Source organism: Crocuta crocuta, unplaced genomic scaffold (genome assembly GCF_008692635.1).
Source record: "Crocuta crocuta isolate KB4526 unplaced genomic scaffold, BGI_CrCroc_1.0 scaffold190, whole genome shotgun sequence".
In the NCBI taxonomy this organism is placed as follows: domain Eukaryota; kingdom Metazoa; phylum Chordata; class Mammalia; order Carnivora; family Hyaenidae; genus Crocuta; species Crocuta crocuta.
Window position 1 is genome coordinate 10625643 of NW_027527955.1, and position 15311 is coordinate 10640953.

Below are 15311 nucleotides of genomic sequence, written 5' to 3' on the forward strand. Positions count from 1 at the left end.
TGACGGGCAGACGCCCCCGCTACAGGCTGACTGTAAGGGTGACGTCACCATCCTCTGACTGCAGGGGGTGGCACTTCCGCTCCCTCCCCCATCTCTTCTTCTCCAGCCCCCAGTAACTGCGGCTGTAGCCATTTCGAAGTGTGGGAGTGGGCGGAGGGTGGACAGGGGTTTTCCTCACTGCCCTGGTCCCTGGCTGCTTCCCCAGCAATCCAGAGACCTGGGCCTGGGACCAGAGTGGGAGCCGTGGCCACCCCCTCCCAACACGTCCCATTGTGTGAGCGGGTGGCGCTGGGCGGAGGCTGGTGCCGCCCCCCGCGGCTCCCTGCTCCAGAGGGGGTGGGGCGGCCGCGGAGCAGTCAAGGCCAAGTCCTTCTTCGTCCCAAGAGCGCCGTCCTAGTGCGCTCGAGGTCCAACACCCGACTCTCGGCTGGGAATTTGGCGGTCTTACCCGCGTTCGTGGGGCGCCCGGTGGCTGTGGACCCGCTCAATGGCGCGGGCCTAAAGTCCTGCCGGTGTGCGATGGGAGTCAGTCACCACTCCGGGGGGCTATCATTCCAGCAGTCGTTATAAGCTATTTGGGGAAACTCGGGGTTTTGGTGACTCAGCGCGGTAAGCGCTATTTATAAGTTGATGCCTTACTAGCTGGGCAGTACACTTCACTCAGATCAGTCGGCCCGAGAAGGGCAAAGAGCTATGTTAAGCGACAACAATTAAAAGAACTTTTTTTTTTTGGAAAGGGAAAAGGTTAGAGCTTGTGCTAGAAGGTCTTAACGCGTGTGGTAGTCAGCCCAAGTTTTATCTCAAAGAGTTGGAACATATTTCAGAGTAGATGGAGAATTTTAGGGACACTTCGTGATGGTAGACTGTTCTGGTTTTGGGTGAACCAGAAGCAATAATTCAGATATATGACCCAGCAGCCCTCCTAGCAGGTTATAGAATATCGGAACTTCATTATTACAGGATATGTTAAATAAGTAACATTGCGTGGCTAGGTATAAAATAAAGGAAAACTGGATGATGTTGAAAATTCCTATACAATATTCTGGAACAGGAAGGTGTGTGTGGTATTTATCATCAAAACTGCTGGCAAATATAAATTACACATTTACCACCCAATTTCTTTCTCCCCAGAAAGTATTGTAAAAATGTATATTACTGCCTGGCAGTCTTCTATAGTGTATAAGTGCTGCAGAAACAAGTATCAGTCATTGCTTCTTTTAGAGGGTTTATAGGTTTTATTTTTTTCTTTTCTCCCACTCCCAGCCCCCCACCCCACCCCACCATCATCATTCCAGTTTGGAAATTCAGGGGGGAAATGCTAAAAAAGAGCAATTGCTAAGCTGGCTTCACAGAGCCAACAGCTGACACCCAGCTTGTCTAGCCCTGCACAGTTTTGTGTAGGTGGTGTGACCTGAGGTGTTTCTCAAAAGAAAGAAGGTGGTGTCCTGGATGGCAAAAGTTAGGCCAGCTAGGAAAGGAGAGGGCTTCCCAAGCTGAGCAAGTAAAGCAGCATGTACAAAGGCCTGGAACTACAGAGAAAGAAGCATGGGACAAGAGGGGAGTGAAGAGGGCCATGAGAAAGGAAGCTGGACAAAGGCCAGGAGTTCAGACTTTAGCCTGAGACTTACACCTTTTTAACCTTTTTACAGACACATACCCTTTTGAGAACCCATGGAAAGTAACGTGGCCCCTCTCCATAAAAGCATACCTATAGACCTATATGATAATTTTGCATACATCGTCAAGCCGTTTGTGAGTAAAGGACTATTGAGCCTTAGGAGTAACACCTATGTGAAAGGGAGAACAAAGAAAGGATATTTTAATGGAAATGCATGATCAGGTGTGAACAAATTACAGGTCTCTGAAAAGATGACATTGGTTGGGGTCCTGGAAACTGGAAGATGGAATGTAAAACAGCCTGTGATCAAAGTAAGAAGGGATTGGGACCACAGCTGTGTACCTAATGACAGTGAGGTAGAGAGAAGAGGGATTCAAGAAGAGTAATTACAATGAATTGATGGAATGGAAAACTGGTTGTGTGGGGAAAGGCGGGATCCCCAGGTTCCTGGTCTAGTGTGTGGACTGGGAGGAGGGGACCTCAGGAGGAGGAACCCTGTTTTGTCCCTGTAGAATTGGAGCTATCAGGGAACTATCCCAGCAGGGATGGCAGTAAAGCCTGGCTCTCTGGAGTCATTAAAATGCAGGTGTTAACAAGTTATGGGAATGTGTAAGCTGGACCAGAAAGGTGTGTCAAGTGAGAAGAGGTCTGAAAAGAAAACCCTAGGGAGTGTCCACATGTAGGAGAAGGAGAGGAGCCTGAAGAACCTTTCAAGGACAGTGATGAGTGACTGAAGACAGAGTGGTGTCCCTAGTGTATCACTTTGGTCAGTAAATCCTGCTTCCTTGATAAGGAATGAAAATATGTTGCATGTTTGGTCCCTTCCTAAGACTGAAGTGTCTGTGTATTCTTTCAGTGAAAAAAACCTTTTTTTAAATGCACCTTTACAAAGATTTGATTTCAGAAGAGAGAGGAGGGCAGGAGATGATTAAATCTTGCTTTCTTTTCCTTTTTGAAACTAGGTATACCTAGGGGAGAAGAAAAGGAGAAATAGACTCAAGCTTTCTCTTTTCCCTGCTCAGACACTAAGCCTTTAAGGAAATGGAGTTTACATAGATAGACCAGGTCCCCATTATTGTGTTTTTTGTTCCTAATGAGACTTCAAAACTATACTTAATTGCCAACAATTAGTATTAGGAGGTGCTAAGATCTCAATCTGGCTAAAGAAACAAGGAAAAGGGGGCCGGGGAGAAGACATTTTCTTTTGCTTCCTCCATTTCCTTCCTACTTGTTACAGCTAACCTGAGCTAGAGCTAGTCCCTGGAAATGAATACAAGTACTTAACAAACCACCCCAGAACTTTGTGGTTTAAAACAGCATTACTTTACTTCTGAACATGCGACCTGGGTAGTAGTGCTCTGCAGGGATAGCTTGTTTCCAATGCACTTGGCCTCATCTGGGGCAGCTCATAGGCTAGAGGTTTGTATCATCTGAAAGCTTGTTCACTTGCACGTCTAGTGATTAGAACTCACTGATGACTGAGACCTTAGCTGGGACTATCAGGTCAGAACACCTACACAATGGCCTGTCTTTCTGTTTTTGGCTTTCTCACAACAGTGTTGCTGGGTTCCAAGTGTCCCAAGAGCCAGATGAAGCTGTATGACCTAATCTAGTCATGCAGCATCATATCCATCACATTGTTTGTTAGAGAAAAATCACTAATGCCATCCATATTACAGAGAGGGGAATTAGACTTTAATGAAGGAGCATCAAAGAATTTGCAATATTTAGTTTAAAATCACCACACTTTTTAACTTCAGATAAGTAGATTTATAAACGATATATTGTATATTAAAACCATTTAAACATAAGAAGCCAAACAATCATCCTCTTTTGATATCATAATGAGATATAAAATCCCAAACATTTCAGGGGCACCTGGGTGGCTCAGTGGATTAAGCGTCTGACTTGATTTCAGCTCAGATCATGACCTCATGGTTCATGAGATTGAGCCCCATGTGGGCCTCCACCCTCACAATGCAGAACCTGCTTGGGATTCTCTCTCTCTCTTTCTCTGCCCCTTCCCTGATCATACCATATGCACATGCACACTCTCTCAAAGTAAACATAAAAACACATTTCATTGTTACAGCAAAACTAATCCTAAACCAATCTGAGTAAGCAGTTCGTCTCATTATCTTTCCCTCTTCTCCCCCTTGACCATCCTCCCCACTCCCCCTTCTATACACAGATACCCCTCCCTCCTAATCCACATAGGACCCCTACAGTGGCTATACCTCCAGAGCAATGATCAGGTCCAAAACGTTTTTCTCTGTTCCTTCCCTGAATTATCCCTGACTTTGTACTGATTGGTAAGGCCATCAGTTTAACTTCTCAAAGTTAAAAAGTAAAATGCTATGGAGATTGTTCCAACAAGTAATTTTCTAATAAATTCATATTACATAATTAAAACAAAATGACAGTTCTTGAAGGGGTCTATTTGCTTTTAGATAACAGGATCTGGACTTAGACTCGTTTATTCATAAAACTCAGTAATTCCAAAGGGATGGTTGAGATTTTAGGTATTTTATAAGAATTTTCATGTTGCCTTGAAGGTGATATACCACTTGATTATACAAAATTTAAATGACTCTTCTTCCATGTTTACAATGCATATTGCAATATTATTCTTTAAAACCAGTACACCTAGTTATTTGGTTGGTAAAGGAGCTCAAGAGTTCTCTCTCTGAGGAACTGAAAATACTACCTTTCTTTGAGTAATCAAGATAAAATAATCTTTTCTTATAACCTGGTATCTTTTTAAATTCTCCTAAAGCTGATATTATTATAATTTAGACATCTTTGATGTTCTCTTAGAAAGATTTCTTTTATGACTTAGAGATAGAAACAGTGTGGTTTCTTGGTTTAGAAATAGAATTTTAATATCTTATACTCTCCCCTAAAGGCTGTCTAATACTGCTACACATTTTGCTAATTTTGCATAATTATTTATAGTTGTACTGAATCAAAATCACACTGTGAATTCATAGTATGGAATATAGATTTTAAAATAAGTACATATAGATAATGAGCAAACATACATTTATGAACACTTTTGTGTATTTCTTAATGATTTTTGAAGAAGCACACTTGTTTTTAAAAACCAAATGAATTAAGTATATCTTTGTTTTTAAAGTTTCTTACACAGCAATGATAAAAAAAATTTATGTTATATGGAAACCAACCTGACAATAAACTATCTGTAAAAAAAAAAAAAAAATTTGACACAGTGTTCATATTAAACTAACAGACTTTGTTATCAGGCCCCAAACTGGTCCTAATTCTGTGACTTCAGAGCTACCATGGAGGCAGCCCAAAGGAGCTTAAGTAAACACTTTCAAATTACGTAATGAAGTTCTGAAGGAGGAACAGCCCCAACCAAACTGTGCCATATAGTTGTACAGATGCTATTTTTCTGTATGCCAGAATGCTTATTGCCCTATCTATAGAATGACTTCACAGTAATGATAACATGAAAGAAAACTGAAGTAGGCAAGTCTATTTCTAGGCATTGTGAATGAAAGCAGAGTTAGGGCAATTATTTCAAAGTAGTTGTCTAGTGAATGTTTTTCTTAATCTTATAAACTAAGCTTTTAGGAAGCATTTTGAAAAGTGCTATAGTGAAAATGGTACGTTAAGCAATAAATTCAGTATGATTTCAATAAAGATATAAATTCAATAAATAAAATGATATTACTAACTTATAGTAATAATGTTCTATTTACCACTATGTTGATAATTAAATACAATCTTGCCTTTTTTTACTATGTAAAATAAATGTGGATCCATCATTATGCTATTTTTCTTCACCTTTCTATGTGTTCAAAATATAATTTATTTTTTAAAAATACTGCCAAAGTCAATAAAAAATACATTTCTTCACCAACTGAGTTAGCATCATGGAAAAGACAAAGAATACCAAGTCCTTGAGGTAGTAAAGTTATTAATATGAGTATAAAAAATGCAATTTTATCAAATTACACAATGAGTCTCCCCAGCAGACTGACAAATAATGAAAATAAGTGTTAATAACTAGTGTTGCTAAGAATGTGTTAAAATTTACAATCACATTTATTACTATATTACCTTTCTGGGGTCTTAAAAATGTCCAAATATTTGATATAGTAGTTCCACTTCCAGGAACCAATCCTAAAGAAATAATCAAATACAAAGTCAAAGATTTATATATATTCAGTACAGCATCTATACAGAGGAAACAATCTGAATATTCAACAGTAAAGGAGTGGTTAAATGAACCATGGTAATCAATCTAATGGAATATTATGCAATTACTGAAAGTACTTAATGCAGAAAAATACTAATATTTAATTTAATGTACAGTTCAATTTTTTAGGCTATAAATTATTTCTCATTTATTTGAAAATATATTTATGCATATGCATAGTAAAAGGATGGGTAAAAATATAGCAAAGTGCATTAGATGTGGTTATGGTAATTTTTCTTTTTCATATTTTCTAAAATGAGCACAAATTATTTTAACAATCAGAAAAAAATCATTAAAAGATTTCCTCTGAAATACGTAAATCAAATGGCATATTTATATTCTTATATAACATGAGGATATTTAATAAAGTATCACAATCTATTTCTTTGTAAGTATTTTTCATGTTACATACTTACAACAATGTCTGCTTTCTAAAATTAAATTAGATAAGGAATAGGCAGCAAGTACAGAGTATTATGTGAATTGTATAATTTGAAGGGTAACTTTTGGTGGAAAAGTTGATTTAGGAAAAATTTAGCATAGTCATAATCCATCTGTAAAGCTATAATGACTGGATCTATTTTATAAGTTTTGTAACAGTATTTAAAAAACTTTTTTATTTTTAATTGTGGTTAAAAACACAGCAATTAAAATTTACCATCTTAACCATTTTTAAATTTACAGTTCAGCAGTATTAAGTATATTCACATTGTTGTGGATAATAGTGTTTTTATTGGTTTCATAAAAATAATACATGTTCACTTATAAATAATTTAAACAATATAGAAAGTTACAGGGAAGTTTCTAAATATCAGATCCCAGATTGTACTATCAATTTTAAATGAATATCATGTTAGGTATATTTCTATGTGTTTATACAAATAAGATAATCTATTTAAGATCAGAACATGTACTTTACATTTAAAAGTATTAAATTTAAACTTATAATGTGGTAGTGGTAAGATAAACTTAAGGAATTGCTGAACTTTTAGAAAAATGTTTCTCTACTACAAGAGATTTTATTTCCTAAAATATCTGAAGTTTAAAAAAGAGTTTGGAGACTTTTTTATTTATATATTTCAAATTTAGAAATGCTAATAGACTCTGCTATGAAAAATATATTTTTACATCATTACATCATTATTCTTACAAAGTTGAAGTTTTAATGTTTATTTGTTTTATAATCCTAATTTCTTTGATCATTTGGTCTTGATTTGCATTTTAATCCAGTGCTCACAACATGCCTTGATTCTCAATACCTTAGTTACTGAATTTTGATTCAGAGGTTATCTGCTCTTCACTAAGTAATTTTGGGGTTTTTTCCTACATGGATCCATGGATGCTTGTGTTTGCCTTTTTCATCAATTCTCAAATGACACTTATTTAGATATAATAGTTTGGGGTCATGCTGGCTTTGCCTTAAAACTGTGCAGACATTTTTCCTTTGTTTTTGTTTTTTTTTTTTTAATATTTTTATTTATTTCTAGGAGAGAGAGAGACAGAGACAGCGTGAGCAGGGGAAGGTCAGAGAGAGAGGGAGACACAGACTCCGAAACAGGCTCCAGGCTCTGAGCTGGCTGTCAGCACAGAGCCCGACGCGGGGCCCGAACCCACTAACCGCGAGATCATGACCCAAGCGAAAGTCGGACGCTTAACCGACTAAGCCACCCAGGCGCCCCTTTTGTTTTCTGACTCTGAATATTGCTTAGAGGAAGTCTAAGGCCAGCATGATTTCCTCCTTGATAAGTCATTTAGATTTCTGCCTGGAGGTCTGAAACGTTTTTCCTTCATCTTTATGGTTAGTAGCTTAACCAGCAAATGCCTCAATATTTAATATTATGTGTCCATTATTTTTCTGCAGATTCAGTTCTTTTGTTATTTTGTGGAAATTCTCTTCTGTTACATCGTTACAGTGCTTTTCCTGATTCACTTGTTGCATTATGTACTCAAGGAGATGAATCAGGCTTTATTATGTTATCTTTGTCTCACTTACATATATCTTCTTTGCAATTATTTTGTTCTACTTTTCCTCTACACTGACTGCAATTTAGTAAATTCGTTTATCAACTAGAATTTATTGAGTGCCAGCACTAGTGGAAAATAAGTACATATGGGGCACCTGGGTGGCTCGGTTGGTTAAGCATCTGACTACGGCTCAGGTCATGATCTCGCAGTTCATGGGTTCGAGCCCCGCGTCGGGCTCTGTGCTGACAGCTAGCTCAGAGCCTGGAGCCTGCTTCAGATTCTGTGTCTCCCTCTCTGACCCTCCCCTGCTCACGCTGCCTCTCTCTCTCTCTCTCAGAAATAAATAAAACATTAAAAAAATTTTTTTTAAAAAGAAAATAACATTCCTACATTTATGAAGAGCTTTTAGTTAAGGAGAAGGGAGAGAAATAAACAACTTAAAACAGTGTCAGGTAGTAATAAGAAGAACACCATGTAAGATACTGGAGGGATGGGGGAAGGAAGTGTTCATTTTAGATGCAGCATGGGAGCAGGCCTTTTTAAGATGACATCTGAGAAGAGATCTGAATGAAGTGAGGCAGTAAGTCAGGCGAAGACCTGGGCAATCCAGGTGCAGAAAAGAGTAAGTACAAAGGCCCTGTAAGTGGGAAAGTGGTGTGTTCAAAACAGAATGATTAGAGCCAAATTAGGGCCAGAAAGTGGTGAGACATGAGACTAGAGAAATGGATAGGCCAGGTCACAAAAAGGGCTGTAGGCCCTAGTGAAGAGGTTGAATTCTGTTCTAAGTATCATGAGGAGCAGGGAGATGATGTATGCTTCAAAGGAGTTGTTCTGGTTGCTGCTAAGAATTTCAACAGCAATAACTGAGTATAAAGAATTGGTCAGTGGCACCTGGGTGGCTCAGTCGGTTAAGTGTCCGACTTCAGCTCAGGTCATGATCTCACTGTTCATGGGTTCGAGCCCCATGTTGGGCTCTGTGCTGACAGCTAGCTCCGAGCCTGGAGCCTGCTTCAGATTCTGTATCTCCCTCTCGCTGACCCTCCCCTGCTCACACTGTCTCTCTCTCTGTCTCTCTCAGAAATAAATAAAAAACATTTTAAAAAAAGAATTGGTCAGATAGGTGCTCTAGAACTGAAAATGCAAAAAGGGAGCAGTGAAATAAGAGTAACTTCAGGAAGCGGCCACTACCCCTAGTGCTAGATAAACAATACATCATTTTGAGATTGTTTATATCATCTCTTCTCAGAGATAAGGCATAATCATCTAGGAGAAAAGAAGAATGACTTGACTTGGGGAATGTGCTGGGACTGCCAGTCTTGCCTTTTGTTGAGAATCTGATTTCCAGCCACATTTCATTTCTTGATATACCAACTGTATTTGTTTTGAAATAATAGTATTATTTTGGCCTTCACTGGCTTAGGTTGTGGACATTTTCTTTCTGTTTTTAAAGGAGGTTTTACTGTTGTTTGTTTTTCCTGTATTGTAAGGTATTTGGAGAGGGAATTTGTGCTCTGCCCTTAATCCCCATCTTTATATGGAAGTCTAGAAAAATGTTTTAAAATAGATTATAATTCATATTTTTTCAACTCACCCTATATATAGGACTATACCAATAAGATGTCATAGTAGTATTATATATTGTTATAATAGCCACCATTTACCGAATGCCAATGGTGCAATGCACTATGACAGGGACTTTACATACATGATCTTTAAAACTTATAACAAGTCCATAAGGTAAGTACTACTGCCAGTTATTTCCACAAGAAAGCTTTTTTACTGATGATGTCAGATCAAAGAATCTTACAGCTGACCAAAATAAACAAGGTAAGAACAAATTTTTCTCTCTCTTGTGTTCATAAAAAATTAGTACATAAGAGGGGCACCTGGGTGGTTCAGTTGGTTAAGCGTCTGACTCTTGATTTCAGCTCAGGTCATGAGACAGAGCCCTGAATTAGGATAAATTCCTAGAAATGAGCTAAAAGGCCAATAGTTTTAAACTTCCTCATGTGGTATCAGGCTCTATGCTAAGTGTAGAACCTGTCTAGGATTCTTTCTCTCCCATTCTCTCTGCCCCTCCCCCATGCATGTGTGTGCAAACATGTTCTCTTTCTTTTTCTTAAAATAAATAAACATTAAAATAATTAGCACATAAGAGGGGCTCCTGGGAGGCTCAGTTGGTTAAGTGTCCAACTTCAGGTCAGGTCAAAATCTCATGGTTCGTGGGTTTGAGCCCCACAGCAGGCTCTGTGCTTGGAAACTACTTCAGATTACGGTCTCCCCTTTCTCTCTGCCCCTCCCCCACTCACACTATGTCTCTCTCAAAAAGAAACATTTTTTTAAAAAGATTAGCACATAAGAGACTGTTCTTTTTGAAGGACAAAGTAATAGTTTGTAAATGTGTACCACACAAACTAAGAGCAATTTTAAGGACTGCTTTTTGACACTATACTGTATCATTAAACTCTTGGTGGGAAAGGTACCAGCTAACTGACAAATTCCAGGAACTTGGTAAATTGAGGTGCTCTTTATCTCTATCATCCACAAACATGCTGAGAGACTGCTATGTTACACTCATTACTAAATTATATTAAACCATTATAATCTTATAAATTATAAGATATGTATCAGTATTTTTTTGGAAACCCCATTATTTGGATTTAAATATTATCAAACTTTTCTATTGTTCAACAATATTTATATTCATGTAATGACACTGAAAACATATCATTGAAACATGAACACATATCTATGACAAGTAGTGGATTTCTCTTTCTAATTAGAAAAGTAGTACATGTAACTGAAGCAAATTTTGAAAATATGTTTAAATAAAATAAGTAAAGAAAACATCTTTTTCTAAAGGACAGCAGGAAAAAAATAACCAATAATTCTTTATTTATAGGCGACTGACTATTGAGGTTGTCATAGCTCCATGTAGTTTTTTAAGTTTATGAAGTTGAAACTATTTGAGTACACTGCCTTTTTTCCCTAACACTATATCAGAAATGTTTCCTCAAGTTATTTAAAACTCTTTCAAAAATATATTCAGTGGCTGCATAATGTTCCTGGAGTAGTAGTTCCTTAAGTGGTCATTTAAGGTGTTTTCCTTAGTTTCTTATAAGTAATGTCTCTGTGAACTTTTTATGCTTAAATCTGTTTTAGCAGTTCAGATTATTTCCTAAATTAGGGTAAATTCCTAGAAGTGAGCTAAAAGGCCAATAGTTTTAAACTTCTTCATATGGCAAGACATTTGCTGTAAAAAATTATTTTAATTTCCTATACACGTACTGAAAATAAATCTAAGGAAAATAATTTATGTGGAGTACCTTTTAAAATTGGGATTGGGGGACCTGGGTGGCTCAGTCAGTTGTGTCTGACTTTATAATAGACTTTATAATCTACCATTATAATCTACCATTCATGAGTTCAAGCTCTGCACTGGGCTCTGTGCTGACAGCTCAGAGCCTGGAGCCTGCTTCGATTCTGTGTCTCCCTCTCTCTGTTCCCCTCCCGTCTCTCTCTCTCAAAAATAGACATTTAAAAAATTTTTTTAAAAATAAATAAAATTGAGATTAATATTTAAGTTTAGTTTTGGTATCTTGGTTTTAATATCTTACCTTTAAGGGAAAACCCACTCTTCAAAATATCTACTTGTTTTTGTGAGGTTCAAAACTTATACTTAATTTAAGGATGTAAGTTTAAATATATACTTATTTCAACCTAATGCTTCTATTTTTCAAGGCATCACCATCTCTTTTTTCCTATTTTCAAATATGCTCACCCAACAGTGTTGCCTCCTGACTTGTACATCATAGGTATATCACTAATTCATTGTATAAACGTACACATTCATCTGTGGATAGAAATCTAAATAAAATTGCAGGCCAATATCATTCCCAAACTAAGCAAACTTGGCACAAGAGTTTTCACAGCACCTAAATTAATATTACAAAATAGTTCTACTGTGCTAGACTGAAATACAGAGCATATGAACAGAGCAGGTTTACCTAATTCTAAAACTGATTTCGACTGGTGAAGGGATTGCAAAACTTGAGAAAAATATCCAGAAGATATCTAGTCTAAGTAAATAAAGGATTACTGCTTTATTAATTCACTCACCTAATTCTTACTGAACATCTTTTGTATGTCAATCATTTGCTAGGCATTGGAGTCAACTGAAAAAAGATAGTGGCCTGTCCTTCTGGAAGATACATTCTAGTGGAAGAGAAAGACAAAAGCAAATTAATAAATAATAGTCCTAAAATAGTCCTAAACTGTAATCTAGTCACTTCCAATACCAATATTACTTAAGTGAGAAAAAGAAATGATTTAGGTTCTACCCCAAGAATTTTTAAAGTTGTATTCAGAAAAACATTAAAGATTTAGAACTATTAGGAAATGTAGATATCTCTACATCCAGATACCCTACAGCTCTTTTAACACTGGTCATTGTCATCCCCTTGTACTCAGTATTTCCCCCTCCAAATGAAAGGATAGACTTGGATATCTAGAATTTAGTCTTCCCTTTATTACTCTCTTTACTCTGGTATGACCCAATCTCTGATGTACCATGTTGTAGTAGAAAGTAAAACTTTCCAAATTTGGGTAGTAAGAAACCCTAAGTTTTAGCAAGTGATAATACTAAAGGAATTGAAACCTTAGGTGAGACATTTCATTTTTGAGGGTGTCCATTTCCTTTGCAAACTGATGGATTTCAACTAAATGATCTCTAAAATCACTTCAGGCTTCAAAATTCACTATCTATGCTTCTGTTAAATCTATGTTAAATAAATGGAAGAAATCTGTTAAACATTTCTTCCATTTATCCTGGCGATAGAGAGGAAATGGCATGAGAAAGAGTACAGAGGTTAGAAAGAATTCCTGTTTTATAAGAATAAAGGATTTATAGTTTATAATGAACATTTTTTCGTGTTATTAAATAATTTTTAAAACATGTTTTTAATGTTTGCATAGCATTCCAATATATGGCTAAACCCAAAATGTATTTATCCGTGTCCTCATTCTAAAGATTTTTTTTCCCAATTTCTGCAGTATTGTAAAGAATATTTTAGAATCTATATTTTGTCTACTAGCACCCAAAATACTATTATAGGCTTTCCTGTTTTATTCCTTTTGTGTGGAAAAAAAATCACTGTGATTCCTTCTTCTTATCTACTCTAGCCTATCCATGGCTTTCGGTTAATATAAAAAAACCTCCACTTTGGACAGTGTTATAGAGCCTGTTCTTTCTCCTTTCTATAACAGTATCATCCCTGAGTGAGGTCCATATTTCTGCAGCTCTCCTGCGGTTAAAGAATGTGAATTAAAGCCAATGCCATGCCTGCATCAAGTCAGGATGATGTATATTTTAGCTTTAAGGAAAACTGAAATCCATGGGATTAAAGTCCCAACAGCAGACAAATAGGCAAAGATTCATTTCTGTTAGCTACACCAAAAATGTGATTTAGTGTGTTAACTAGGACGATGGTAACTATGACTTTGGTGATATTGCCATGATTCTGAACTTGCTATAATATTGTTACTACACTGAAACATTATAGCATAAATATACAATTAGGAGAAATAAAATTTAAGGTAGTAACTATTCTATTTAGTTTTTTACTTTTTTTGCAATATGGTACATTATTTCAATAGATATCACACTCTGCATTAGCACTGGTACTTTTCTACCCATTAGCAAAGGAATCAGAGAGGTGACACACTGCTTTAAAATTACCCTAAAAATTATTCTGAGTTAAACACATTTTTAACTTAATAGTTTTTGTTTAGGAGAAGAATGAAACCTGTTGTGCCTCTTTGATTGCGAACTGGTGCAAGTTAAATATCATTTTTAAAAACTTCAAGTTACTATTAACAATCTCTACAGAATCAATTTGGAATCCAAAGCAATACTCATATTAACAATTATTTCTACTGATAGCTATGGACATTATAGTCATCAATAAAATTTTAGTGACAGGATCTTTGAGGTTACACAATCCAACTCTCATCTTACAAATCAGAAAAGTAAACCAGAAAAGTTTTTGTTACTCATTGCAGTAAGCGTGGGGTGAGTGGGGATAAGTAGGGGATCCCAACACTCTCAGCCTAAAACATACCAGGGGGTATTAGGTTATAAGAACACTATACAGTAACAGTTGAACAAATCTAAGAAAGAGATCTGATTTACATCCAAAGTATACATTTACCCCCACAGGATTCTTGTTGGATGATCCACTACACCTTAAACTGTTAGCTCAGACACAGAAAAGAAGTGCCGTTACACAAATTGATGCTTGTGTGCAGTAAAACCCAAGAGAGAAGTTGGAGTTAGTTTCGCAGAACTGCGTTGTTGCATAACTACTGGGGTGACGATATATACACATATATATACACATACACACACATATATCCATATGTATACGTACCTGTAGCTTCTTAATCTTGCTTCAGGAAATGCCATTTACATATACTACAATGTAAATAGTGCATGATGGCTGGAGTTGTGCATCATAGGGACACTGAAAACATAAGTTTTATATATTACATTAATTAGGGTAGGCTAATTCCCATAACAAATAAACCCCAAATGTATAATGGTTCAAATTATATTTGCTATAATAAACAAGTTTCTTGCTAAAATAGACAAGTAGTTCAGTACTTAGTTTCCAAGGTTTTCCAGTACCTAGGCTTTCAGTACCAAACTTCCAAGGCCTCCCAGGTGGACTTGTCTGACAGTCTTTTAGAAGGGGAGTATTTTTAGGAGGCTCAAAAGTTGTGCATAGAACTGCTGTTCTCATTCCATCGCTCTAACTTGGTCACATGCCCACACCCAGCTGCAAGGGAGGCTGAGAAGAAGTTTACCTGTGTGGCCAACAAGAAATGAGAACATAGATTTAGATGTCTAGCTAAGAGTTATTGCTCACTTAGGTGCTCTCTCTGTGCACACACGCTTCTCCATACAAAAAATCTAAAGTAGACACCAAAAAAATAAACACATGATTATGCTTCAAACAGAACAAATAGTGAAAGAAAGGGGCTTTATTTAAGAATTGCATTCCCTGGGGAGCCTGAGTGGATCAGTCAGTTAAGCGTCTGACTTCAGCTCAGGTCAAGATCTCACGGTTTGTGGGTTCGAGCCCCACGTCGGGCTCTGTGCTGACAGCTAGCTCAGAGCCTGGAGCCTGTTTCAGATTCTGTCTCCCTCTCTGACCCTCCCCTGCTCACGCGGTCTCTCTTTCTCTCAGAGGAAAAAAAAAAAAGGAATTGCATTCCCTCCTACAGGTAGGCCTGTTAATTAATGCATAACAGTAACCAACTGGCAACTGAAATATAAAAAGGAGGGAAAAAAGCAAATTTTTGCAAGTATTACATATATACATACACACACACACACACACACACACACATATATACATATATTAGTTGGAAGTTGGCTTGGTTTTCCTATTCCATTAACTAGTCAAATTCAGAACTAAGACTCCTGTCTAATTACTTGTTTTA

General features: G+C 37.0%; 1 long non-coding RNA gene across 4 annotated transcripts in view; it reads right to left on the bottom strand.

Moving 5' to 3' along the window:
• Positions 1-1271: 1271 nt before the first annotated feature.
• Positions 1272-15311, bottom strand: part of LOC144222087 (uncharacterized) — a 38585-nt gene continuing 24545 nt past the window's right edge. For 2 of the 4 annotated variants that reach the window (XR_013332285.1, XR_013332283.1), the window contains 4 exons: positions 14494-14672; positions 14237-14329; positions 11928-12023; positions 5545-5767 (listed from right to left, as the gene is read on the bottom strand). This is a non-coding gene — a long non-coding RNA (uncharacterized LOC144222087). Of the gene's footprint in view, positions 2587-5544; positions 5768-11927; positions 12024-14236; positions 14330-14493; positions 14673-15311 lie in introns of those variants that run through there. The other 2 variants (XR_013332284.1, XR_013332286.1) reach the window with 2 other exon arrangements.